Source organism: Rhinolophus hipposideros (assembly GCF_964194185.1).
Source record: "Rhinolophus hipposideros genome assembly, chromosome: 11".
Taxonomy (NCBI): domain Eukaryota; kingdom Metazoa; phylum Chordata; class Mammalia; order Chiroptera; family Rhinolophidae; genus Rhinolophus; species Rhinolophus hipposideros.
Window position 1 is genome coordinate 34,464,420 of NC_138057.1, and position 27,544 is coordinate 34,491,963.

A 27,544-nucleotide genomic window follows, 5' to 3' on the forward strand; every position below is an offset into this window, starting at 1 on the left:
TGCAATACCTGCCTTAAAGGTCTTACACTAAATGGAATCCTTTCAAAAAAGAAAACAAGGTTTTGCTATCTAGTATCTAATTTGGCAACCGAATCCAAAGTTTCAAGAGTTCAATATGATCTCACCTATGTGTAGAATCTAAAGAATAGAATAAATGAACAAACTAATCAGAAACAGTCTCAGAGATATAGAGTAAAAACTAATGGTTGCTAGATGGGAGGTGGGTGGGGATGAGGCAGAAGGTGAGGGGATTAGAAAGCACAATCGGTAACCACAAGATTGCCACGGGGATACGAAAGACACTTTGAGGAATGTAATCAACAATGCTGTAAAGATTTTGTAGGGTGTCAGATGGACACTTGTCTTATTAGGGAGACCACTTGATGTAGATGGCTCATCGCTGTGCTGTACACCTGAAGCTGAAGCTGAATAATAATGAATGTCAACTATAATTTTATATATATATATATATATATATATACATATGTGTGTATATATATATGTATACGTATATATATATAATATATATATATATATATTATATATATATATATATATAGTCACAAAAAGTAAAGTACAGCGTAAGGAATAGAGACAGTGGAAATGTAACAGTTGTGTGTGATGTCAGAGGGGTAGTAGATTGGGATGGGGAGTTATCACTTTGTGAGGGGTATAAATGTCTAACTATTACATTGTTTTCTACACCTGAAACTAATAAAAACAAACAAACAATGAGCTATCACCTCACACCACTTAGAATGGCTATCATCAACAAGACAAATAAAAACAAGTTAAAAAAAAAAAAAGTTCAAGGGACAGTGGGGATTCTTGAGTTTATTTTTACTAAGAAATGAAATAGCATGAATTAGCATCAGGATCTAGCAACTTTATGTAACCCAGATCAGTGTGCTTAGTACCTAATATGCAATTTATTTATTGTATGTTTTTGTGAAAAGAGCTAAAGGCTCAGTAAATTCTGGAAAGAGGAATACAGTGGTCATATGTTGTTTATGCCTGCATAGGGTCCATTCCTTTTTCTGAAAATGACAGTGGAACCACCTCCACCACTGCTTATGGTCTTGGTAAGACCAACAACTTGGTAAGACTGCTCCCACTCCCAGACCAAGGCATGCCCGTAAGATACAAGTTAGTCCAATAAGATCACTCCTTCTCAGTTCCCTTTTCAAGACACACCCCCATTGCCTCAGGCCTTTCCTCGCTTCCATCTGTACTTACTCCCAAGTTGATCTCTACCAACTTCATGGCTTTAAATAAATGGTACATAAATATATATGAACTTAAAACTTATATCTTTAAATTATCCAGCACAGACCTCTCCCCTGAGCCCTAGATTGCCTACTTCCAAATTGACACTTCCACCTGGTCTCACCCTGAACACACCCAAACTAAGCTCCTGAGCCCAGCAAAATTGCTCTATCCTGAAATCTTTTCCATCTTAAAAACGGCTCAGGCTAAAAAACCTGGGCATCACCATTGAGTCTTCTCTTTCTCTCATGCCCCACCTCCTGTCCCGACTGCCATCAAATCCTGACAACTCTTCCTTCAAAAGTGATCCAGAACCTCATCACTTCTCATCACCTCCACTGACATCATTCTGGCCCAAGCCCAAATCATCTGCCACCTGGATGATTGCAGAAGCTTTCTCACTGGGGACCTTGATTCAGGTTTTGGCCACCTTTAGTGTATTTTCAACAGAGCAGACCTTCTTAAAATGTAAGTCACCACTGTCTTCTTGGCCAGGAAAACTTGTCTCCCAACATCCACACTAATCTCCTCTAGGTCTTGATGCAAACATTACCTTCTAGGTCAGGCCTTTTCTCACACTCAGTTTGAAATTGCATCACCCTCCCACTGCAGCTCTCTCTCCTTCCCGTACCCTCCTTCATTTATTCTCTATATAATTTACTGCCATCTAACATACTAAATATTTCATCCATTTTTGTTTGTTAGTTTGTCATCTCCACAACTAAAATGCTAGCTCCATGAGGGCAAAGGCTTTTGTCTGTTTTGCATACTGTTGAACCTTAGAACCTAGAAGAGTGCCTGGCTCTCAATACCGGGGGTGCCAAAAAATGTATACAAGTGGACACTTTGGTCAACATTGCTCAAGCAGTAGTTCGCCGTAATCAGAAGTGTCTGGATGCTGATGGTAACCACTTTGAGCACCTCTTGTAATTGCAGAAGTCAAATGTGACTTGTATTCATTTTTCATTGCCGATATATATTGAGTATTATAATTTTAATACCGGTTTCCTTTCTTAAAATGTGCGTACGTTTTTTTGGCACCCTCTGTGTATATCTAATGAATGAATAGATAAATCAATAAAGGAGTAAATGAACAACGAACATGATGCTCTCATAGAGGGGCCCCGTGACAGAAAACAGTGCAGATTCATTCTGAGACCAACACCACCCTCTTCAAAGACGAGTGCCCAGAAGAAAACACCCTTTATTCCCTGCCACCTAGATCTTCTGAGTTGCCCTTCTACCTTCACTAAGGCCCAGTTCTGCTGCTTTTCCTTCAGTTCTGTGAGCTGCTTCAGTCCAGCCAGTAAAGTTCCCATTTTATGTAAACCAAGGTCAGTTTCTGTTCTTTGCAACCTAAGATTCCTGATTGATTCAAGGAGCCGGTTATCTAGACTCTTGCAACACCAGCATTTTTTGTCATAAATGCACAGAGATGTGGTGGTCTGATACCCTGGGTGTCCTTCTATTCCACAATAAGAGGCAAGGTTCTAAGAGCAAGGGACATGACGAGAGTTGCTTATCATGTAAATTCACACAAAAACAGTAAGTGGCTTCTGTCCAAGTCTTTCCTGAAATGATTATTCTTCTTATTTTAAACCAACAAAATCTTGTTCTTTTATTAAGGATACTTTTTTCTTATAAAACAGAGATGTGTACACAAATATTCTAGAAGAGTTTTATAAGGTAATGATGAACAGCAAGTTCATGAAAAAAAGCAGAGTAGCTTTGCTTCCATATTTTCAATTAGGACCCTAACATCAGTAAGCCTGACAAAATGTGAAGAATATGAGAAACAGCACAGGTTTCTTTAAGGATATTGATTCCAGTTTTTAACAAAAGAGAAGAAAATGAAATATACCAAAACATTAGCAACGGTTCTGTCAAAGTAGAGGAAAGGTGATGCTTTGTATTTTCTTGTATTATATATCCTTTCCTGAATTTTTATGTTTTGTAGTTCATAAACAGAATTATCTTTAATAAAGGAATAGTGTTCCTTTGGAATTTGAAAAAAACAAAATTTTTAAGAGGTATGGGAACAATCTGAAAAATGGTGTGTTCTTTTGTGAAACTTCCCAACTCCTAGTAGACAGTCATGGGAGATTAAACGAGATCTTCACCTTCAGAAACAGCTTTCCCTCTGGAAAGCACCACAACACTGGCACAGGGAAGGAGGGGAAATAAAGAAGGGAAACAGACTACTCGAATGACACTCAGGAAACCACCTGTAACCGAATCCCCAGAGACACTTGTTAAACATGAAGATTCCTGACAGCCATTCCAGACCTGCGGCATCAGCGTCTCTGAGGGTCAGGCCCAGGACTCTGCATCGAACAAACTCCCCCAGCAAATGTGATGCCTGCTGAAATCCAACAACCGCTGGAAATGTGAAGGAAGCTACTTGAAGCTCTTTGAGGATTCACCAAGCCTCTGCTTGAATGATTTCAACTGAATAAGCTTCCCTCAGTGGAGAGAGAAAAATTCATCCCGTCAGAACCATCGCCAGGTTTCCACTTTGCTTTCTGTTGTATAGACACAGTCTGTACCGTATACCAGCAACATAACATCTGCTGTGCCAACCCCCACAAATCCATCAACCAGTTGTCGGATATTGCAGTGGAATCTTCACTTAAGAAAATGTATTTGACAAGTTCTAATAATTGATAGTTAAACCATTTTTCTCATTACAAGACTATCCTCAGTGAAAGCTGGATCTAACCCAGTTAGCCCTAAACATATTTGTTAGTCCTCTTCCCAGTATACTAAAAGCACAGAACTTTAATCAGTTCAATACTTGCTTGGTCTTTCCCATCTTTTCGCCAGACATTTTCCAGCCAGCATAAATTACTCTCCAGACTGTTCCATACCTTGTTCCCCAGATATGCCACATGCATTCTCCCTTTGTGCCTCCCGTGAATGGCCCTCCCCCTTCCCTCTCTGCTTTTCTAGATCCTCTCCTTTAGGCCCCCGTCAATTCTAGTCACCTGGAGCAGAAACCCACGGACAGTGCCTGAACTCAAGAGGCATTTGCTTTTCCTGCCCAACAAGAAGTCTGGAAGTACACCTTCCAGGGCTGGTACAGTGCTCAAGGACATCGTCACCGAGGACCCAGGCCCTTCCCTCCTCCTGTTCCACCTTGCTAACATATAGCTTTTGTCCTCTAGGTTGTAAGAAAGCTAATCCCATCTCTGAGCATCACATGTGCACTCCAGAAAGAAGATGGAGGTAAAGAGTAAAGGCAAAGACTTTTAAGCCAGCTGTCTGGCCAGTTTTATCCTTAAAAGGGGGGAGGGTGCGTACTGGGAGTCCTGTCTTTTTCATCTTATTGGCCAGGAATATGCAACATAGAGATCCAAGCTGCAAGGGAAATAATATTTTGCTGGAATTTGATTAGTAAGAAAAAAATGGAAGAAAGGACATTGGGTAGGCAACTAGCAGTTTCTGCCACAAACATCATTCTCAAATCTTCAATGAAGCCTTGTTGGACTCCTTTTTCCCATAAAGGTCTCTCCCACTGCAAAAGTCCCTCGGCATTTACTGTCTGTTCTCCCATTTGGAGTTCATCCATGATAATGAAGCTGATACAGAGATGTACCTACATAAAAAGTAGGCAGGAATTTCAACCTGTAATCTTGACATATAAGATAATATATTTTTCCAATTTCTTTAACTCAAGTAGAGTCTGACTCTTGGCTTCATTGCCGTGGACATCAGTTATGTGAAGTGAAGGACACGCCTAATTCACACCCAAAGACAGACTTACACGTTATTATGAATCATTCAGCCCCTCACACTTCCTGCCAACATCTTCCCTATCCAAGCCCAGTCTATTCCACTGGCGCTGGGAACTCTGCATACAGGTCACATGTGGGCTGTAAGAAATCCCACAGAGATAACAGTTACAGCGCATAGAGCCAGCCTCACTAAGGTTCTGGGCAGTTTTTTCCTCCGACATCTTGCACTGTCAAGGACCAGGAGATTAGCCCCACTGTTGTTTGATCCACCTCTGCTTTTTGGGTCTCAGAGAAATCCCTCCCTGCCCCTTATTATTTTCTTCCAAGTCATGAAACACAAAATTCTTCCCCATCCACTCCACCTTCCAATGAGCCTGGACTTTAGGAAAAGAGAAGGCAGCAAGAGAAGTGTCTTGAAGTCTATCTCTGCTTTAAGCTCTATAGGGGGCTCAAAGAAAGCCTATCTACTTTTGTTTTTGTTTGTTTTTTCAGGGAGGGTGGTTCTTCCTTTCTCTAAATTAAACTTATTGGGGTGACACTGGTTAATAAAATCACATGGGTTTCAAATGTACAGTTCTATAATTCATCATCTACATATTGCATTGTGTTTTCGCCAAAGATAATTCTCCTTCTATTACCATATATTTGACCCCCTTTGTCCTCTTCTACATCTTCCCCTCCATCCTGCCCCTCTAGTAACCACTAAACTGTTGTCTGTGTCTATGAGTTTTGTTTGTCTTGTGCATTTGTTGCTTTCACTTTTATATCCCACATATGAGTAAAATCATATGGTTCTCAACTTTTCCTGTCTGACTTATTTTGCTTAGCATGACAATCTCAAGATCGATCCATGTTGTCACAAATGGTAGTGTTTCATCTTCTCTTATGGCTGAGTTGTAGTCCACTGTATGTATGTACCACTTCTTCATTATCCAATCATCTATTGAAGGACACTTCAGTTATTTCCGTGTCTTGGACACTATGAATAATGCTGCAATGAACATAGGAGTACATACATCTTTAAATGTTTTCAGATTTGGGGGGTAGATACCCAGAAGAGGGATTGCTGGGTCATATGGTAATTCTATTCTTAATTTTTTGAGGACCCTCCATACTGTTTTCCATAGTGGCTGTACCAATTTACATTCCCATCAGCAGTGTATGACGGTTCCTTTTTCTCCTCACCCTCTCCAATACTTATTATTTGTCTTGTTGATAATAGTCATTCTAACAGGTGTGAGGTGGTATCTCATTGTGGATTTGATTTGCATTTCCCTACTAGCTACTGAGGTTGAGCATCTTTGCATATATCTGTTGGCTGTATGTCTTCTTGGGAGAAAGGTCTTTTCAGGTCCTCTGCATATTTTTTAATTGGATTGTTTTTCTGTTGTTGAGTTTTATGAGTTCTTTAGCCCCTTCTCAGAGGTGTTGTTTGCAAACATCTTTTCCCATTCCATTGGTTGCTTCTTTGTTTTGTTGATGCTTTCTATGATATAGTCCCATTCATTTATTTTTGCTTTTACTTCCCTTGCCTTTAAGGTCAAATTGATAAAATCCTAAGACTTGGGTCCATAAGTTTAGTATCTTCTGTTTTCTTCTATGTGGTTTATTGTCTCAGGTCTTACATTTAGGTCTTTGATCCATTTTGAGATAATTTTGGTGTACGTTGACAGCAATCTAGCTTCATTCTTTTGCATGTGGCTTTCCAATTTTTTTCAGCACCATTTATTGAAGAATCTTTTCTCCATTGTATGTTTTTGGATCCTTTGTTGAAAATTATTTGTCCATATTTATGTGTGTTTATTTCTGGGTTCTCAACACTGTTCCATTGGTCTGTGTGTCTCTTTTTCTGTCAATACCATGCCATTTTGATTACTGTTGCTTTGTAGTGTAATTTGAAGTCAGGGAGTGTGATACTTCCAGCCTTGTTCTTTTTTCTCAGAATTGCTTTGGCTATTCAGGATCTTCTGTGATTCCATACAAATCTGATTGTTTTTTATTCTATTTCTTTAAAAAGTGCCATTGAGCGTTTGGTGGCAATTGCATTAAATCTGCATATTGCTTAAGGTAATGTAATCATTTTAAATATGTTAATTTTTTCAATCCATGAACATGGAATATCTTTCCCTTTCTTTGTGTCTTCTTCAATTTCTTCTAATAATGTCTTATAGTTGTCAGGGTATAGGTCCTTCACATCCTCTGTTAAGTTTATTCCTAGATATTTTATTATTCTTGTTGCAATTGCAAAAGGAATTTTTTTTTTTTTTTGCAGCTTCTGACTTTTATAGCCATACTACCCTGAACGTGCCTGATCTCTTCTAACTACCTTTCTAGATCGGGTGAGGCAAAAATACAGGAGAAGAATGAAAATACATCTTTTAATAAAGTTTCCTAAGACAGTTTTACAGAGCACCTAAACCCCAGTCACTATGTTCCAAACATATTAGATACTTTGAGCTTCCGCACCTAATATGTCTGGAGCATACCAACTGCTTAATAAATGTGTTTCCTGTGATAATGAACAAATTACTCAAAACTAAGTTTTGCTCAATCACATGAGTGAGAAATGAGGAGGAGTATAGCATCTTATGATGGTACAGACAGCTACTGACTTGATACAACTGGGTCCTTGTAGCACATTTTCTAAGACTTAGTGATGAGTCAGGCAATGTCATAAACAGGAGTTGGAAGTCTTAAACCTAGCAAGCAATCATTAAAAGGACTACAGATGGGGAGAAGACCATAAAAACCACAAATGACATGTGAAAACAAATAGAGGCCAAGCCAGTTGTGTAGCACAGAGAAAAGCACGTGGGTTTCAAAAGTCCAAAAGACTGGGCTTTAAATTTCAGCCTGTGAAGAAGTTGCTGAACCTCTCTAATCCTCTGTTTTCTAATCTGTGAAATAGGAGTAAAACCTTCTTGAGCACGTCTAACCAGCATATGTCACCTAGCTCAGAGAAGGGTGAAGTATCACGAAGATGAGAAAAAGAAGAAAGCATGTGCAACACATGGCCCATTGCCAGGAGTTGGTTGATTTTTCAGGAAATATTTGTTCCCCCTTCTGCTTCTCTTTCTCCAGTGATTTACTTTAACCTTGGGCTCTTTAGCAATCCATGATGCTGTCAAAATGACTGCCTTTCAATTCAATGTCCCATCTAATCAATATGTTAGGCATCAACACCAGCATTTACCATTGAGATGAACCTAAGAGTTATCTGTGGTGTAATTCCTCCCACCTCTGGGCATTCGCCCTTGGATGTTACAGAACTTCCTTAAAATCACCTTTGCTGAAATTAAGCTTGGTATCCTCTTCATCAAAACCCTCTCCTTGGACTCCCCTATTTCTCTTGGTCACTCTGGCTTGAAAAATAGTCATCTGGATTTTCTCCCAGTCCAGGCACTAGTCCTGCTGACATTTCCTTCCCAAAACCTTAGTTATCCATTCTGTTCATTTTCTCCTGCAGACTACAGAGTCCTGGTTCTCTTCACCTCACAACTAAAGTGTTGCCAAAGCCTCCTAACTGCTTTGCTAAGGATGATGCTTGAACTCGCCAACTCTCTTTTTCACTGTGTTCAAGTCTTTGAGCCTCACCAGAGGGAAGGAACGTGTCTTTTACATTTCAGCTGCATCCAGCAAGTGCAAACACATAAGGGGTCCTCAAAGAATACCTGATTAATTGGCATCATTTTTTGGTCCATGGGAAGTCAGCCATACGTTGCAATTGGGGAGCTGTACTTATGTGAACAGAGTAGTGCTTTCCATTTGCATCACTTTCTTCCAGAAGTTTGTGCATTAGGTCACATTCACACCTTCTAGAAATCAATTCTTTTAAACAATAAGAGTACCTTTCTTTTATTTGACAAACAATTCATATAACCTTTAAAAAATGTCTTTTGGCATTTTCTTTGACAAAAGTCTGATTTAAACTAGTGGTGTCTTACTTAATTCCCTGAAAATGTAGTTTCAAATATATTTTCTCTCTTACAGTCATGTTACTTTTCTTCATCGGTAAGTTTTTTGGATCCTTGATAAGAACCAATGTGGTCAATCTCTCTTTTCTCTTTAAGTAGCTTAACAAGGCAATACTATAACCCCTGTCTAAAATGCTGAGGTTCTCTTTGAATTTTTTTTTAATGCTTCTAAATGGACCTTGTTGAGGTTTCCCTTTACAGAAATCTGAAATGTGAAATGTGAAAACGGAATTATTGTTGAAAAAAGCCAGGTCCTCCCAAAAAAATAGCCAAAGCTTTGCTTATCTGTCTCCTTTTCTCCTCAATGCTAAGTCTGACCAACCTTGTGATCTCTTTTATGTAATGTTTCAGAGGAAAATAAGATGTTTGTGGAAATTTGCTCTGTAAACAATACACTTCGTGAACAACTTAAAAAAAAGCTTAATGTCTATCCATAAACACCTCCTCTGTGGTTGTTACAAGGGTCACGGTTGTAAATAGTTTATGGTCAATTACTTGATCAACAGTTGAAATAAAAGGTATTCTGGGTTCTCTTTGTGCCTCTGCACTCTATGTATTTCTCCCTTCCCCAGCAAAAAAAAATGCCTTTTAACCAACTGCAGAAGGACTTGTTCACAAATGTTTCTAATTCAGCTAAACATCTTGATAGGAAATATCATAAATTATATGTATAGACCTGTCAGTACAATTTTCAACAGGAGTAACATGAGTTCAGTTTGAAATAAAATGAAAACTTCAGACCAATTTCTGAACTTGCTACCTTGAGTTTTAATCCAAAACCCACTTGTATGGAAAGAGAAGGTAAATTCTAGTGCTCTTGGATAAAAACCTACCACTGAGAAAGACACTTAAAGTGCATTTAACCTATTTTTTTCTTTTACAATCTTCTGGGATCTGATGAGAAATATGCAAAATCATAAAAATGTTAAGATAGAAAACCAGACCTAGCAAGATCTTTGGTGTACTTAAATATCCACTGTATTACTTAAGTTCATGCTTGGCTTCCACTTAAGGGGTCCTTTGGATTATCCCCATCCCAGACAATAAGAAAAGGGTCACCAAGGAGCAGGAGTGTGGGACCCCAGTAAAGAAGAAGAGAGAAAGCGAGGGGGAAAAAGAGGCACTAAATTAGCGCTGATGATCTTGAATATTAATTGCTTTTTAAAGTTTATTTGCACTCACCAACAGCATTGTCAGCACGTAAGAACCTCTTTGTTGTGGGATGTCTAGAAAGAAAATGAGCATATTAACAATTACTTTTAAAAAGCAAATTCAACTTGCTAGAAAATCAGTGCAATATAGAAACACAAGAAATATACACTTTCCTTTTTCTTTTCTTAGCGTAAGCACACATGTGCTCAGCTTCTTTTTGTTTATACACATGGTGAACAAGACGTTCTCCAATTCCCCATTCCTAGAAACTAATCCTGTACTCCATGAAACAATTTTTTGTTTTTTAAAGATACAATATGTAAAGCGAAAGAGAGGTTTAGGCTGACAGCCTATGACTATGTAAACAAAGTTTCTTTTCCATTTTTGCTCAGACGGAAAACTATCTTAGAAATCATTTGGGGTCTATTAAAAGTCAAAGATTATATAACAAAAAACAAACAAACAAACAAACAAATCCATTGAGGAAGATTCAGTATAATTGAAACCAAAATTCTCTTTCTTAAAAAGACTATTTTACATTAACTTCAAAATTCTAGTCCCACAAGTTTAATGTATCAATATAGACAACAGTACAACAAATTTTTAATTCCTTATCCAGATAAACAAGGAAAATAGATTTAATCTTAATTATATATTTGTTGCATGTACAGTAGAAGCTCATTGATTAAGAGATATTGGTGTCTAAATTACAGTTGGGAAAACTGAAGTACAGTTTAAAATATTTACTATATCCTGCATGATTCTATTTCTGTGACATTCTGGAAAAGGCAAAACTACAGGAACAGAAACGTAGTCAGGTGCCAGGGAGGAAAGGTGACTAACCACATAGGGGCACAAGGGAACTTTTGGAATGATGAAACTCTTCTATATCTTGATTGTGGTGCTGATTAAGTGAATAAATACTTTTGTCAAAATTCATAGAACTATAAATTTAAGAAATGTATGAAAATTTTACCTCAATAAGCCTGACTTCTAAAAATATCTATTGAGAAGACAATTTTTCAAACAGTTGTAGTACAAAAATATTATAAAATAAAAAATTACCCCAAATTTTCAAGCAGATTAGAGATAGTATTTGCATACAAACTGCCACCCACAAAAATGTCAGCATAAGGAGCAAAGGTTAGGCTATTACTGAGATGTGCTAATAACAATACTTCCTTTGAGAAGGATGTCTGCGGAGAACCAGTGACGAACCTACTCTCGTTCTGTGTACTTAATGGAAATCAGATCATTTTCATTTAAAATACACTACAATCAAGTCTAGCTTTTCTGCACTTGCATGTATTAGTGGTGTTTCTGCCGAGGCCAGAGGTTGGCAAACTTTTTCTGTTAAGGACTAGATGGTAAATGTTACAACTACCCACCGAAGCAGCCATCGAAAATAAGAAAAGGATGAGTGTGGCTGAGTTCCAAGAAGACTTTATTTATGAACACTGAAATTTGAATTTCACATAACTTTCATGTGTCATAAAATATTATTCTTCTTTTGATTCTTTGCACCCTTTAAAAATGTAAAAACCATTTTTAGTTCCCAAGCTATACAAAAACAGGCTGCTAGCCGTCATTTATCAACCCTTCATCTAGATCAGGGGTGTCCAAACTTTTTTCAACGTTTTTCACCAAGGGCCATATGCGGTAAAATACACAAACAGCCGGGCCACTCACTCGAGGTGAAGTACGATTGCCTCACCTGGTTTATTTAAGTAAACTAAATATATTTTTGGAATTTGCTGCGGGCCAATTAACAATGGATCATGGGCCGCAGTTGGGCCGCGGGCCGCAGTTTGGACCCCTGCTCTAGACTATGAGTGATCATAACAAAAGCTTCTTCAAGGTGTGAGTCTCTCACATATTACAAACTCCTTTCTGTTAAGGCTGCCGATCTCAAGAGTCACTATTTTAAAGTCACAGAACTGTACCTCTCACGTACAACTACTCAGGTTGCCTCGGCTTAAATATCAGAGAAGACAAAAAGTAAGGAGGTTGGAAATATATGGACTATGAAAGAAAATCCTGCCTGCAGTAAAAGAAAGCAAAAGAAAAACAGTGATTGAAATCCTTCCAACTAAGGTTTGTCAGGTTTCCAGACCAAAAGTGCTTAAGGACACCAGCTCTGAGCACCTTGATTTGGCCCTTCAGTATTTAAAGGGTTAATGTCACCTGTTTCTGTAATGAATTCCTGATATTAATGTTTAGCCTGACCACGACTTCTGAACATATATTTTTAGATATACCGGATGGTTGATTTTCTTTCTTCTTTTTCTCTTTCTTTTTCTCTTTCTTTTTTTTTTCTTTTTTTTTTGTTTAATCTTAGGACAGGAACAGGACGCGTTTATCTAAAACAGATTTGTGTGATGGAAACATTTCCAGCTGAACCAGTGCTGTAACATCTACACCCAAATTAGCTCATGAGTCAACATATCTCGTTTGGTTATTACATTTATTGCATCAATTATCTACAAATGAAATACAGCTGCGTTGTCAGTATCCCCACGTTCAAGCATCTGCTTAATGAGCTTGCAAGGTAGGAGAGATCAGCAGCGCCTGCTGACAACAAATAAAGAGGAAACTCAATCCTCTCACCCAGGCAGACATTGCCCAGCTGAAATTCCTTTTCCTTTATGGGCAGTAGTAGCCATATTTTAAGAGACTCTAATCAGGTATTTATCCCAAACACGAGCAGCAGTACATTCGATTTATTTGCTAAATAAAAATTGGGTAAATCTGGCATCCGAATCATAGTCACGGCTTTGCCTATACAGCCCAAGGTCACCTGGGTCAGCCTGGTGGGGGGAGAGGGAACAAGGCAGGGGACAAGAGCTACTTTTCCAGCAATGCAATGCCCAGTCTGACGTTTTGACAGAGTCTCTCTAATCTTTTTCACATTTCTTTCTACAAACAGAATGGCGGAACCATATGCTCCCGGTTTCCCTGAGAGTTTGGGGGGATTTTTTTTTTTTTCAAGCAATAGGGCTGAAGGCCTGGATCCAGGCAGAGTCAGAGTGGGGAATTGTCTCCATATTTCTACCAGTTGAAAGAATCTCCAAGGATCTCCCCTATTGCCAGTATATATTTTATAGGCACTGGGTGGACACCTGTTTTCAATCGCACCTTCAGATCAGAGGAGCCTTCTAGGAGTGGCCTGCGAGCACAGGCCCAGCCCAGAGAGAAAGGAAGAGCTGCCTGCCCAGAGCTGTCTTTTCTGTTTGCGCTGTAAATGATTTCTGGGCCACGTGTGGAAGAAAGGCCTGCCCAGGCTCTCGCTTACATCATGCATGTGGAACTCGAATCTCGCCATAGGAATGCTATAGAGGCGGACATTTGTTTAAACTGCTGGTCAGCCAGAGTCTTCCTCATTGTGAATGGATTTGGGCTCGTAAACTATGGGAGATTAGTTTTAAGCCCTCATAGTAGACCTTGCTGAGCAGACTCCAGGTGACATGAAAGGCAGAGGAGGGGCAGTGACCCAACCCATGCCCCCTTCCAGATGTCTGGACTCAGAACCAGACTGTGGAGATGGATGTCCAGGGCAGCTGGATCATGAAGATGTAGCCAGGGCAGGTTCCACCTAACAGCAGCCACATGTAACACCTCTCCCCCCCCCAAAAAAAAAAACCACTGGAAACCAAAACTTTCATCTCTAGGTATAGATGGGATCATCATTAAGGCACCAGCCTGCCTTCTCTAGTGGGATCTGCCCTGTAAAGCGCACACTGAGAAACTCCACAGCCACCAAGACCCTTAGGACTAAGGAATGGGATTCAGGATACCTATGTCCAGGTTTAAAGAAACCTGGGGTCAAATCTCATCTTGACCACTTTCTAGGTCTGTGACCAAGGACAAGCCAATTCCATGATCTCTAAACAAGTACACAAATGCTAATGACTTATTGCAGACATTTCATAAACGTGGAATCCTAAGGTGCAGTTGGAACTATCAGATTCCCTGACGCCAACCAGATCCCAGCAAAAGTTGGACTTCTGTGTCCTCCCCTGATGTACAACCTTGTGGGGTTACCCTTTCCTTCTACATACCTTTCAAGCTTTCCTGTTGCCAAATCCTGGATTTGACTCTCCTTGCTCTCCATAGCCAAACTCGGTTTCTCACCTTAGGTGTCATATTGGAAAATACTCAGATAAACCAACTCTGTCCATGTCTGAGATTAGCTGCATAGGACGTTTGTGGTAGACCAAGGGAACACCTTAAACTCAAATGAACGCAATCATAGTTTCGATCTTCAACCAAAGGTGGAAGGGGACATTGCAAAGGATACTAGGGCCATCCTGATGGCTTTCTGCAGGTCCTGCTTTGTCATGTTTTAGAAAAGTCAAGGTCAAAAACATACAAAGGTACTACATTTGAGATTGCTCAAAACAGGGAGACATATGAATGCTAAAATCCCTGAAGCAGACCATCCTCACTACCTTCAGGTCTTTCTCTTATAATCCTTCCAGAATCAAGAGGAGGACCACCGGAAGTATGAGGAAAGGCGACAGCTGAGATGGCGGCTACCCTGATATTGCAAATTGTGATGTTATGGCAGCAATGAATACTTCCTTCCATCACTTTTCTTGCCTCACTTTTCAAGGTGTTTCAAAACACTTCAGTTGTTTAAATCCTTCAAGCATTTTTTCCTTTCCTGTCTCCTCTCTTTCTCCCTCATTTCTCTTTTCACTCCCTACCAAGGAACAGAGTTTGGGATCTGCCATAGACTGAATGTTTGTGTCCTCCCTCTCCAAAATGTATATGCTGAAACCGAACCCCCAATGTGTTGGTATTAGGAGGTAGGGCCTTTGGGGTGTTGTAGAGACAGTGGCCCAGAGAGCAGTTTCCAGGCTCTCGGCCTCATATGGAGGGGTGCTGGCTTGGGTAGTAGATGGCCATCAGCTGTGGCTAGTTGGCCGTCATCTGTAGCCAGTTAGCCAATTGGTCACTTATATAACTGCCGCGGCTGCACTGGGGAGTGAGAGTTGGTCGGCAGACAGAAAAGTGGACAGCAGGTCGCACGTTGTGTGAATCCAGCCTCCAGTGAGACTATAGTGGTATGACTCCCCTACCAATGGCTCTGTGGGTTTTCCTTTATGGCCTCGCCATATCCTGCGTTCTTATGTGGGGAGTGGGAGCAGAGACCCCGCAGGCCGCCCCGCATGACAGGTGTGATTAGGTCACAAGGGTAGAGCCCTCGTGAATAGGATTAGTGCCCTTAAAAATGACACCCCAGGGGAGCCCCGTGAAAAGACAGCCATCTATCAACCAAGAAGTAGAGCCTCAGCAGACACTGAATCTGCCAGCACCTTGACCTTGAACTTTTCCTTCAGAACTGTGAGAAATAAATTCCTGTTGTTTATAAGCCACCTAGTCTATGGTATTTCTGTTACAACACCCAAACGGACAAAAACAAGATGCAATTGGTAAACTTGATCATTACTGGGCCACTAGTACCAGCCACCTCTGTCCAAGCTTCCCCCATATTCTTCTTGGCAAGATTTCATTTTATTTTTGTAAAAGAAAGAAAAAGCTCCACGCCAGGAGGCTCAATCAACTTGAGGGGCCATGGCTCAGAGTGAGGTATGTAATTTGGTTTTCACTGACACCCATGTTAAAGTGTTGGTTAATGATAGCAAAACACCCGCACGGTTTACATTCCTGTTCACAAAGGGTTTCACACATGAGACCCCTGGTGTTTTCCTTCCCATTATCATCATTTCATAGCAGATAATCCCACTCAAGTTTTTTAAAAAAAGTTATTTTGCCTTTATCTGATCTGTCATCATGGGGTTGTTTTTCTTCTGTCTCCCACACCAAAGCCTTCTCTCTCTCTCTCTCTCTCTCTCTCTCTCTCTCTCTCTGTCACACACACACACACACACACACACACACACACACACACACACACACTTCAATGCGGGCCTGCCCTTCAAAAAGTCAAAAACAAGAAGATCAAAATGTTGTAAATGGAGCAGATGTCAAGTGGTCCCCCTGGACTCCTACTTAACCCCTTCCAGAGATCTGGCTGGACCCTGACAAGGAATTCAGTGGTGAGGAAAGCAGAAGGCTTGGTAAACATGGCCCCACTTCTCCTTATAAATCTCCACAATAAAGGACACTGCAGTGACTATACGGTTGCCATGTTCTCCCAGGGAAATATACACACAACTGCTTTCCAAAAGGAAACTTTAACAGTGAACATACTTTGCTAATTGGGGTTGTTTACGATCCAACGTAATAAAATTGGGTGTTGCAAATGGGACACATTTTCCTTGTTTTGTTTCCTTAGACCTTCCTCTCTCCTACTCTAGAACTATTACCTAAAACCAGGTGTGTGAAATGTCTGAGCAGAAGTTAAGTAATCGGGCCTTTTATCTACGTGACAGAGATATATGGACAATTTTAAGACCTAATGATTACAAATGGGCAGGAAATTAGCATGAAGAAACTTTTCCGTATCTTACGTCTAAACACAGTCTGCATCGCCAATTTATCATATTAGACTGGGGCCATACTGGGATGGCCTGCAACTCTTAGTACAGTAAAAAAAATTGCAAATCATTTTGAAAGCAAAGCCGTCTTCTCAAATTGCAGCTCTTTCCAAAACTGTGGGAATATTACCCAAGATGTATATACACAATAAAATGAAAACATGGAACTTTTCTGAGGGTGCTTGGTTGGAACAAGCTTACTAAATATTGACGGTAACCAGAATGATCAAGTTATTTTCCTGTAATCAGATAACTTTTGATTTCAGTTGAGTGGCCACTTGGTGAAGGAGCAACTATGTTTGTAAATCAAATATAGATTGACGTAGCACTGGACAGATTCCCAACTCCCTGAACCAAAGTTCTATGGTCATTAGATAGAGCTCAAAGATGCAAGCAACTTCCTTGCCTAAAAAAAAAAAAAAAAAAAAAAAAAAAAAAAAAAAAAAAAAAAAAAAAAAAACCTAGAGAAAGTCACCTTCCATGTGGCTTTAGATTCATGCTTTTTAATCAAAAGCATTTGATGGTCATTAATTACATGTTTGTCAGAAACTCTAGGCTTTTGCAAACTTTGTTCTTTGAACTGGAGTATCACGTTCAAGTGCAATGCCAGTCAACAGTGGGTTTTATTGCACTTTTACTTCACCTTTTCCCCAGTGTCAAGCGATTCAGGTTGCATATGAGCTGACAAGCATCAGCAATGGAGAGTCTATGGGGGATGATAGACAGTGGGGTTTGTAACTTTCAAAGATGTGGACTGCCATATTTCAGGGGGCAGGCCCCAGTGACGGGTCTGCTTTCATTTACCTTTGTGTGAATGCTTTGGTCCCAGGGCTCAGTTATGGAGTTTGACATCTCCCAAGGTGCTCCAGAGAGCCATATCCAAGCAAAAATGTGCCAAACAACAACTTAATCATAACCAGGAGACATGGTATTGCCGTTGGCCACTGTGGGCACCCCATTCCTGAAACCCAGGCTGCCCCCACTGTTGTTTCCAGCAGGCAGAAAGCCAGCCTGCAGGAGCAGGCCTACCAGAAAGGAGGCCACAAAGATCCAGGTTCCAAGTGTGACGGAAAGATAAGACCTACATGTAAGGAGGTATGTAGGGAACCTAGAGCCCTAGGTTCATTCCTAACAAGCCCATTTGCAAGTTGGGTCAGTCTCTGGTTTTCCCTGAATCTGTTTGTGAGTACAGTAGGCATGGCCACTAACTGTGATAACAGCTCTCAGCATTTTCTGACCTCTGTGCCTTTGCTCATACTCATTCCTCCTCCGGAAATAGCCTCCTCTTCTCCCCACAGCTTCCTGTTAAAGTTCAACCCCCATTTCAAGTTTCTAGTTCAAATCCTATCTCTCCCAAGAGCTTTCTTAGCATCACCCAGTGTCATCTCAGGTCTCTTTGTCCTCAGAGATGTAGTTAAACTTGACCTAGTTGCCAATTCCATATTCTGGGCTGATATGAAGTTCTCCTCCTGATATCTATGAGCTCCTGTCACTTATATCCTCCCGTTTCACTCTGCTGCCTATACCCTGCATCCAAAATATCTCCATTCTGCCTCACTAAAGCCAGAACACATGATTCAGTCTAGGGAAATGTATTTATATTAGACATTTAATAATCTTTGTAAGCATTATTGAAGATTTAGTAATTCTTAGGGAGGAATTACACTGAGAAGCATTCAAACTTGAATTACCTCCTACCTCCGTGTAAAGCTCTCCCTCCTTCCTTCTCTCCTCCTCCCTCCCTCCCACAGCAACAATTTCTTGCTTCGTCCTAAGTAGAACAATTCATTCAGGACCCTTGGCATCTCAACTTCCACCCACAATAATCTGTCAAGAAATTTCTTCTTGAAAAAGTAAAATTAGTTACCCTGAACAAAATTCCTCTGCAAACCATTTTTACCAGTTGTGATGCCTCCAAAATTACTATCTCTCCCAAGCTCCCGTGTTGTATGCCTGTGTGCCATTGATTCTTATAAATTAGTATATACATATTCTATTCTCTATCTGAGATTTTTATATATGTCTCTTATTTTCCATTATTTTGAGGGTTCTGAAAAACACAAACCATGCTATTCATTTTTAAATTGCCTTAAAGCAACTAGCACAGTGCTTCGCCTACATAGGACTTTCGAGGATTTCAGAAATTGTATCAAAAAAAAATGTAAAATGGTGCCTGATTCTTCCAAGTAATACCCAATTAGTTGAGTTTTCTTGAAGTGGTATTCATAGAAATTAAGCTCAAAGACCACCATCACCACCCCCCACAATAATTAGAATTCAAGCAGACAGAATAGACACAGATATGCTTTGTAGAAACTAGTCAAATCTGCTATTAAACACATTAATAGAGGGTGGTTTTTTCCAAATAATTTGTCTCTCAGACTCAGTCCAAATCTAATTAATTATCATTTATGGTTTAATATTCCCTCCACAAATTTTAAAATACATCTTTTATTTCTTTAAATATGATAAACACTGTTATATTTTTATGCCTAAAAATGCCAATATCTGAAGACTTTAGATCTATTTCTATTGCATATTGTTCCTGTTGGTTCTCAATTATGATTACTTTTTTGCCTAAAATGCTCAGTGAATCATAGTGATAAATTGCTTATTTTACTGAATGGAATGAAAGAAGTTTCCTCCAAAAGGTATTTGCATTTGCTTTTCAGAGCATGTGGGTAACAGTGTCTACTTTTCTGCTGCCACTTTGCTTAAAATTCCTAGAAAAGAAGATAGGCAGAAAGCTCCTTGACATCAATCTTGGCAATGAGTTTTTGGATCTTACACCAAAATCAAAGGCAACAAAAGCAAAAACAAACAAGGGAACTACATCTTATTAAAAAGCTTTTGCAGATCAAAAGAAACCATCAAAAAATGAAAGGCAACCTATTGAATGAGAGAAAATGTTTTCAAATTGTATATCTGATAAGGAGTTACTATCCCAAATATAGAAAGAAATCATACAATTCAATAACAAAAACAATCTGATTTTTAAAATGAGCTGAAGATCTGACTAGACTTTTTTTTCAAAGAATACATACAGATGGCGAACAGATACATGAAAAGATGCTCAACATCACTAATATCAGGGAAATGTAAATAAAAACCACAATGAGATATCACCTCACATGAAAAAAAGAAATAAAAAGTTTTGGCAAGGATGTAGATAAAGGGAACGCTTGTGCACTGTTGGTGGGAATCTAAATTGGTTTTGTCACTATGGAAAACAGTATGGAGGTTCCTCAAAAATTTAAAAATAGAACTACCATATAATCTGGCAATTCTACTTCTGGGTATTTATGCAAAGAAAACAAAAACACTAAAGTGAAAAGATATCTGCATCCCCACATTCACTGCAGCATTATTTATAATAGCCAAGATATGAAAAAAATCTAAGTGTCCATCTACGGAGAAATATTCCACACACAGTGGAATAATATTCAGCCATAAAAAGAAGGAAATTTTGCCATTTGCAACAACATGGCTGGACCTTGAGAACATTATGCTAAGTGAACTAAGTCAGATAGAGAAAGACAAATACTGTATGATCTCACTTGTATATGGAAACTTAAAGAACAAGCTCACAGGTAGAGAACAGATTGGTAGTTGCCAGAGTGGAGAGATGAATGAAATGGATGACTGGAGGTCCAAAGGTATAAACTATCCCTTATAAAACAAGTAAGTCATGGGGATGTAATGTAAAACATAGTGACTACAGTTAATAATACTGTATTGCATATTGGAAAGTTTGCTGGCAAGCATCTGAAAGATGGACATACTGTGCAGCATTCAAGAGTTCACCCTTCACCTTATGTTGAGACTTCATGGTGGTGCTAAGAAAAGGAAGAACTCTTATACCCATCCCAAAAAGAATAAGCGAAAGAGAAAGAAGGATAAGCTGGCTGACGTGAAATACTATAAGGTTGATGACAAAGGCAACCATTGTTGACTTTAGCCATTGTTGTTAAGTGCCCTTCAGATGAATGTGGTGCTGGAGTTTTCATGGCCAGCCACTTTGACAGACATTATTGTGGCAAAGCTTATATGGCCTATTACTTCAATTAACCAGAAAGCAAGTCATTTTGGATGTGTTAATAAAAAAATAGGAACTTTAAAAACAGGCAATCTTCACACTTATCAACACTTTCCTCTGCCTAAATGATAAAATTCGGACTTGATTGTTTAGGCTGACCACAATATGGCTCCAACCCACTTAGCCCACTACTCCCTTATAGAAATCCCTTATACTCCCATATAACCTCTTCTTGGGCCCCAGGCACACATTCTTCCCACTTTCATTCAGTGCTCACATTCCTCCTATCTGCCAAGAAGCAATTCGGTCTCCACTTCATCCTGTCTAAATTCTTCCCATCTATCAAGATCAAGTTAGAGTCCCATTTCTTCCATGAAACCTTTCCCAATTACACCAATACAGTTGTCAGTAACCAGACAAGGAAAGACTGAGGCAAAGACCAACAGGGAATCTCTAGATCTCTGAAAGGAGCAAGGCAGCACAACCAATGGGGGGTGGGGAGAACCTGCCCAATTTAAGTTTTCCAGTAAATCTATCTCTTGCTCCCCAACTTAGCTGTTCATTTTTTATCAGTTTTCTCCATGGACTGCTCCCTAAATGTTGTGTCTTGAAATTGCTTGTTCTGGTTGTGCATATCTGTATTTGCTTTCTAAGTACTCAACCTCCGCCTTCCTTCTCTCAAGTCAACCCACTAGGCTAAAATCTGACTTTCTCAGTCCAATATTAACAGTTCACACAGAACCAGAAATTTGGTCCATATGGTGCCACCATATATTATAGAAAAATCCACAGGCTTAAGCCCTGTCACACCAACTAAATCATAAATTATTTGAAGGCAGATCTTTATGTTCTCCATAATATTTAGACAGTACAATGAAAATGAGGACATTAGTAATAGAATATAAAACATTTACCGACTTCTTGCTCTGTCCCTGACACCATGCCAGGAGCTTTATAAGCATTGCCCATTTAATTACCATAGCAAACTTTGCAATATTATTGTATCTGTTTTCTATATGAGATAAGAAAACTGAAGCCCAAGAGAAAACAATGCTAGTGAGATATTTAAATCTAGTTAGTAAACATTTGCAATGAAATAAAAATATATATCTATTTTTCTTTCAGGTTCTCAAAGACAATATGTGCAACGCTGTAACTCTTAGCTCCTCTTCTCAATAATTACATAAAATTTATCAGAATGCCAGAAGCACAGATATTAATCTCTCTTCGAAATTTCAAATTTTCTAAAACAGGAAACTTTGCAGAAATGTCCTAAGTCTCAGAATACAAGAAAAATAAGTCTCTAGCTATATAGGGCTCCTTGTAAATCATATATGTGTATTGTTTAAGATTCCATTACTATAATAAGAGCTTTTCCTTGCCATTGAAAATGAAAAAAAGCAAGTTTATGAGAAACTACATTCTCTTTTTCTTGCTAATAGTCTTCAATTGTTGACCCCAAAAAGTTAGTTTCTAGACCTGTAGTTCACCTCACATAAATATTGAACAAGTTAAAATCATAACATTATGATGCCAAAGAGAAACATTGTAAAAGTATGCAACACTTCATTAGGTTGATTTTCTGGCAGAGACAACCAAAATATCTGTTTGATAAGAAAGTGATAGCTGTTAGCAATGAAAATGCAATCTGGCCTGTGAAGCTAGATAACGCCTTCCCTAGACAGAACTGGACTGCCCGCCTGCTTACAATACTCATATATCCTTGGCAACCATAGTCTTCTTATGTTTGGGAAATACCATTTTTTTGATCCAGCATAAGCTTGGAAAAACTGAGAGGTGGGAGACACCCCTCCAGCTAAGCAGTCCAATGAAATCAACAATAGTGACCATCACAGCCCCATAGTGACACTGGCTTTCTACTTGATGTTGATTATAGAGTGTTCTTTACTGCTGCCAGAGGGGCTATTGTCCCCATATGATTTCACTTAAGATGAAGATTTCTTCCAGGTACTTCTAGAGATAAAGCCAGTAAATCCTGGAAAATATCACTATCAAGTTATTATGGCAGTTAGAAAGACCAACAAAAATGTTCCAGAATCAAAGGTGAATAGCAATTCCAGAGGACACACAGCCCTGGCCCACCACACTGCCCCAGTGCCGTCCCTTCCAGAATGTAAGACATGTGTGCTTAGTATTCAGGTGCCTGCTGGAGACACAGTTATATTTGGAGGAAAGAGCGCAGACCTGATCTAAGATATGACTGAAATCTTCTTCACACTCAGAAGGAAATAGGGAGAGGGAGAGGTAAAACCTGAAGAAAGTCATATCAAGAAAAATAAGCCAGATTTTTTTGCCTCTAAGTTCTCACTATGTTAAAACTCACCAAATCAATTTACTAGTAGGTAAATTCAACACCCAATTTCAGATACAGCATAAGCAATATATAGTGGACCAGTGGGTTCAAGTATTTATGGATAAGTAAGCTGTATTTCTGGCCTCTCCTCCCCTGAATGAAACTGTATTCATAATAAGTGAACCAAATCTGCCCCCAGCAAAGCAAACCAATATTCAATCATCTTCCCAATGTGTGGAACTACCAGTGCGGTCACCCAGTAATCAATGAGATTTGGACATACAGTTATCCAAAGGAACCCAATGACTATGTCACCATTTGCTTATTGCTACAGCCTACATTTCCTTACTACAAAAGAATGACAAGTCATACTTCTTCAGGGTGACAATGAGCTAGTTAGAAATGGCAGAGGTGCATAACAAGCATTTCTTTTCTGCACTAATAAGTGCCTCAAAGAAAACTAAATGATATGAATTGTAGGGTTTGCATCAATGGGTTAAATTTCCACCAGATCCAAAGAGAAAATTTGGGTACATGTTACTTCAAATTCAGAATTATCACTTATTTCAAAGAATTTCTTCAGCTGGTATGTTGTGACTAGAATGACCAACTCTTTCCAGTTTTTCTGGAACTGCTTTAGTGTTAGCACTGGAAGCCCCACATGCAGGGCCTGTACCTGGGGTGGCCAACTTAACTCACTTCTCCTGAGACTGTGTCAGCCCTAAAACAGAAAGCCTCACTTCCCGAAAGCCCCCTCAGTCCTAGGAAAACTGAAATGGTTGGTCACCCTAGTTGTGACAAACAGATAATAAAAACATGTTATACATTTTCATTTCTTTTGTTTTGAAAATCTGTGCTTTCCTGGTAGACTTAGATGCATGCCTAAGCAAGAATAGCAATAAGCAAACAGAACACACATGAAACACTCTAATCTGTAATCGTCACAATAAGCCTGTAAAGAAAATGATATATATATACACAGGGGGCCAAAAAATGTATACACATTTTAAGAAAGGAAAACTGTACTAAAATTGTAATAATATATCCTGATAACAAAAGATGAATACAAGTCACGTTTGACTTCTGCAATTACAAGAGGTGCTCAAAGTGGTTACCATCAGCATCCAGACACTTCTGATTAGGGCAAACTACTGCTTGAGCAATACTGACCACAGTGTCCACTTGTGTACATTTTTCTTGGACCTCCGGGGTGTGTGTGTGTGTGTGTGTATTGTGTATGTGTATATATATATATATATATATATATATATATATATATATATATATATATGTGTGTGTGTGTGTGTGTGTATATATATATATACACACACATATGTATATATGTATATATGTATATATATTCCTCATTTTGCAGATGAGGAAACTGAGGAGCAGAAAGTTAATTTACTTCCTCTAATTCAATTAATTAGAACATAAGTTAGAACAAATAACATAGCAACAGAAAAATAAGATAGTTCTATTTTCTCTCAGTTAACAGTACAGAGATAGGCAAATGGGCTAAAATATACATGAGCAGCTCTGTTCTGTTCCGTGTGATTGTTCAGAGATCCAGGTTCCTCCTATGCTGTTGCTTGACCATTCTCTATGTTGCAGTGCTCCCCTGCCTGATCGGAGGCAGCTCCGCAGGGCCACATGAATGTTTCAACCCATAAAAATGAGTACACTTAAGTGGTGAAAGGCTGACGATTTCCTTTAAGGAGGTGATGCTGGTATATCTCATGGCAATTCCACTCACATTTCATTTGAAAGAACTTAGTCATTTGCCCACACCTAGATTCAGAGTCTGGGAAATACAGTTTCTACCTGAAGACTGATGAGTTCCACTCTTCTTTCAAAAGAAAAAAGGAGAAATGAATGCTTGGGAACAATTAGTTGTCTCTAGCAATTAAATAGCTGGTGTTTGGGATTGCTAGTTTCAGAACCCAACTGTCTCTGATTCTAAAGACGACACTTCTTCCTTCACGCCTTGCTACCCCTAGAATTTTTGTTTGTTTGTTTGTTTTGTTTTGTTTTGCCAGGAAATATGTCAGCCAATGAAAGTGCTTCTCAGAGCTTATCTTAGGGAAAACAGCCATTCTGAGCACCCAGAGTCCTCCTTTCCTTCCAACTTATCCTGAAAAAGGTTTAACCAGGCTATAACCTTTCACTGAAAATCTGACAGTGCCCTGCCTCTTGAGTGTGAAGTGAAACCCAAGGCCTGTCAACTTTAAAGTGTGATGTTTATACAAAGACGTGAGCAGCAGAGAGCACAGAGGGTCTGCTGGAGAAAGAGCAAAACACTGTGGGTAGTTTCTCTAGCCAAATTACCTAGGAATGAGGAGGTGGGCAAGCCAGTGAGTGTACCCACAAAACAAAGCCTACCAGTACCACCCAAAAGGAAACAGTTAGGGCTTAGCTCTCTCTGGCGACATTACCTGGAAAAAATATTCCTGATCAGAAAGTGGCTTGGGTTACTTTTCAGCTTTTTCAATTACTTTTGAAGGTAACATGAGCCTGAAGATGAAATTTCACTTTGAGTTTATCCTAGCTTCTGTTGCTCTGGACAAACCTAATTTACACAAGACAAAGCTGTCTGTTGTCACTGTTTCTCTCCTTCCATTTGGTTTTCTCATTATTCACATCAGCTTCCAGCTCCTTTCCCCACACTCATTACTGAGCCCCTTAGAACTCCAGCCTCTGTGAAGCCAGCTTTGCAGCTTGCCATGAGAAAGTGAGGGCTCAATAAGGATAGCGCTACGAAAGAGTCACTCCTTGACAAAGGACAGTGTAAAGCAGAGGTGAAAACTTTGTTGCTGGAAAAGATATCAGCAAAGAGTATTATTGGAAAAGAGTATTTCCATTTACAGTTAACATAGCTTTATAGAGTCCCATGGCATAAATGTATATTCTTATAATGGTGTGTGCCCACGTAGCTCACACTAAGAAGGTGAGGATCACCCCAGAGGCTGCTGCAGCTGGAGCAACAGCATGGGGGAGACCTCAGTGAGTAAATAGAGCAGAAGTCCCCACCCACTCAACAGCCTAACTCGGGACTGCTATTTCAGAGATACAACGTTTGTTTGCTTGTTTGTTTGCCTTGTTGTTTTGACAGCAAGAAAAATTAGACATTTCTGAACCATTTATTTATTATCATAATTAGTGGAGAAAATTTTCAGGTGGCATACTTTCCAATATGTGATTCCCTTTGTCAGTGTCTGGATCTACGTACGGTTCTGTAGATTGTCACACACACAAACAAACACACACAATCATTTTATCCTCCTTCAGAGCCACACTCAGATTTTTCACACTCACTCCCAGGACCAATAAGATGTATCTTTTCACCGGTCTATTAAACAGATTAAATTGCTCTGCCCGTATCACAGTTTAAGTTGTAGGCATTTGGAATTATGAGAGAGAGAGAGAGAGAGAGAGAGGGGCATAAAAGGCTGTTGAATCTTACAGACAATGAGTTCCACCTGAAAATCACCTCCCACATATAACCACTTACACAGTTTGTTTAAAAATAATATTCATCTTTAATCTTTATAGTCTAACAGAATTCTAACACATTACTATAGATAGGGACTGACAATTTTAACCATAAGCTTCCCAAGGCTTGCAGACACAGAGGCAAACTATGGTCAGCGGGCCAAATCAGCCCCCTGCACCTGTTTTATAAATAAAGATTTATTGGAACACAGCTGCATCCATTCATTTAGACATTGTCTTTGGCTACTTTTGCTATGATGCTAGAGATGAATAATTGCAACAGAGACCATGCAGTCCACAAAGCCGAAAATATTTACTATCTGGCCCTTTACAGAAAAAAATTGCCAGCCTCCACTCAGAGAGATTATCTGACTTTCACAAAGTCACATTTCAACAATTTTTTTGAAGGCCTTGAGTCTTATGAATTTTTAAGGGAAGTCAAATAACATCTCTAGCCCAGAGTGTCTGCCTCCACTCTGCCGTCTCCCGAGGAGCCGGTCAGCCTCTACAGGGCTCCCTGGCTGGGCAGTAAGAGGGCAAGTCAAACCACAATTATAGAGCATCACACAGAAGAAGCACCCAGGGCCATGCAGGACAGAGTACAGAAGAGAGAATGGCTACCCCACCTAACTGCAAAGCCCTTTTTTGCAAGTTGTAGCAAAGATACACACACTCACACACACACACACACACACACAAGACTCTTCAAAATAATACCCATGACCTCAGGCTGCAGGCCTCAGGGACCTTTGCTTGTGGTTAAATTCTTGAAGGAGAGACCTCTGCAGGCAGTCTCAGGTACATTACACACCATTCTTAGAATTTTGGGGTATGGTGTTTTGTGTTTTTCCTGTTGCTGCTTCTATTGTTGTGATTTGGTTTGGTTGGTCTTTGTGGATTTTTAACTCTATTTAATAAGTTGAGTCCTACTAATGGCTGCTCATTTATTACCTGGATGACCTTGAAATGTCGAAAAAGCCCACTGGAATTGCAAACAACTTTTGTAAAAGTCATAGAATGCCTATTATGTATCTAGGAGTTCTAGAGTTTAGAGACAGATTGTTCCTTTGTTT